Here is a 2440-nt window from a genome sequence, read left to right on the forward strand (position 1 = left end):
TTCTTTTCAATATTCAATAAACCCATACATTGGACCAACCCACACCAGCGACAACCTCTTCTCACCATAATTATCATCATTATCACTTTACGCCTTTATCAATGAAATATCATCATCAGCATCATTGTCACTTTACGCCTTTATCAATGAAATATCATCATCATCACTTTACGCCTTAATCAATGAAATATCATCATCATCATCATCATCACTTTACGCCTTTATCAATGAAATATCATCATCATTATCACTTTACGCCTTAATCAATGAATTATCATCATCATCATCATCATCACTTTACGCCTTTATCAATGAAATATCATCATCATTATCACTTTACGCCTCAATCAATGAATTATCATCATCATCATCATTATCACTTTACGCCTTTATCAATGAAATATCATCATCATCATCACTTTACACCTTTATCAATGAAATATCATCTTCATCATCATCATCATCATCACTTTACGCCTTAATCAATGAAATATCATCATCATCATCATCATCATCATCATCATCATCATCACTTTACTTTAAGACTGTAATAAAAAGGGTGTTTCACACAGAAACCGTTTTTTTTTTGCTTGTGTGTGTGTGTGTGTGTGTGTGCCCAGATGTGTGCATGTGTGTGTGCATGGGCGCGCGTGTGTGTGTGTGTGTGTGTGAGTGTGTGTGTGTGTGTGCCCAGATGTGTGCTGTCTAAAGTGAGAGGTGGAAAATGAAGAACAATTCTCCCCTGCATCACTTCGCAACACAACGACCCAGCTAAACAGATGCTATGTGCTGCCCTTATAGAAAGAGAGATATGTGCACACACACACACACACACACACACACACACACACACACACACACACACACACACACACACACACACACACACACACACACACACACACACACACACACACACACACACTATGTGCTGCCCTTATAGATTAGAAAGAGAAATATGTGCACACACACATACACACGGACACACACGCGTGCGCACACTAATCATATCTCCAATACTACTGCCTCTAGTGGCCATGGTGTCTGTGTGTGTGTGTGTGTGTGTGTGTGTGTGTGTGTGTGTGTGTGTGTGTGTGTGTGTGTGTGTGTGTGTGTCCAGCAGGCTTGTGGTCTATCAGGTCAGTAACATTGAGCTAACGAGCTGCCAAGGGCTTAACATCTGGCCCCTCTCCAGAGAGAGGAGGGGGAGAGAGAGAGAGGGAGGGTGGGAGAGAGGGAGGGAGAGAGAGAGAGAGTGGGAGGGAGAGGGGCGAGAGAGAGAGAGAGGGAGGGTGGGAGGGGCGGGGGAGGGAGAGAGGGAGAGAGAGAGTGGGAGAGAGGGGCGGGGGAGGGAGAGAGAGAGGAGAGGGAGAGAGGGAGAGAGAGAGAGAGAGAGAGGGGAGAGAGGGGAGGGGGAGAGAGAGGGGCGGGAGAGAGAGAGGGAGAGAGAGGGACAGGGAGAGAGAGGGATAGAGAGAGAGAGAGAGAGAAAGAGAGGGGGGAGAGAGAGAGAGAAATGGGGGTAAGGAGGATGTTATATCTCTCCCCTCTCTCTCCCCCTCGTTCTTTCGTTCTGTCGTTCTCTCTCTCCTGCTAAAGGAGAAGTAGGCAGGTGCCTGCTTGGGCTCAGACCCCTTAAGCCTTCGGTCGTCTCTCTTTTCTTTCTTTCTCTCTTTTTCTTTATGTCCTTCCCTTTCTTTCTCTCCATCATCTCTCTCTCTCTCTCTCTCTCTCTCTCTCTCTCTCTCTCTCTCTCTCTCTCTCTCTCTGGGCTTTCAGGGAAAAGTGCTTAGGGTGAAACACAAAGAGAGAGCGCCTTTGTGTCACACACACACACACACACACACACACACACACACACACACACCCGCTCTCTCTCATTCCCGCTCTCTGACCTGTGGCTTTTCAGTGTAGCTGAAGACAAGCCCATTACATCTAAAGCTTCTTAAAAGCTTGAGCTCGTTTGTGTTCATTTCATAAATCCCTTTACACACGCACACGCACACACACACACACACACACACACACACACACACTCATGCTTAATCTATTTCTATCTATTTCAATCTATCTATACTTTTACAGTCAGTTTTTCATTTGCATTTTACATATCTGTGTGTGTGTGTGTGTGTGTGTGTGTGTGCGTGTGTGTGTGTGTGTGTGTGTGTGTGTGTGTGTGTATGTGTGTGTGTGTGTGTGTAGAGGTGAAAGGCTACCGGGTCATTCAGGGTGGATGGGTTTGACCACACGATGAGAAGTTAGCCTACTTCGACCATTCGCTCAAATGCCAAGTTCACACACAGACACACACACACACACACACCACACACACACACACACTGCTGTTTAAAGTTGTATTCTCTCTAGAGAGAGGCTGGAGAGTGTGAGGCCTGACCTGGTTTTAAACTGCCTCTGATTGTTGACTTCACCGAACAACACA

At 45.8% G+C, this 2440-nt stretch overlaps 1 protein-coding gene across 1 annotated transcript in view; it reads right to left on the bottom strand.

Annotated features, from left to right (window-relative positions):
- The window catches only part of LOC105912352 (ephrin-B2a), an 85151-nt gene that overhangs the window by 5177 nt on the left and 77534 nt on the right, over window positions 1-2440 (bottom strand). The window lies entirely within an intron of this gene.

Source organism: Clupea harengus, chromosome 2, assembly GCF_900700415.2.
Source record: "Clupea harengus chromosome 2, Ch_v2.0.2, whole genome shotgun sequence".
NCBI lineage: Eukaryota > Metazoa > Chordata > Actinopteri > Clupeiformes > Clupeidae > Clupea > Clupea harengus.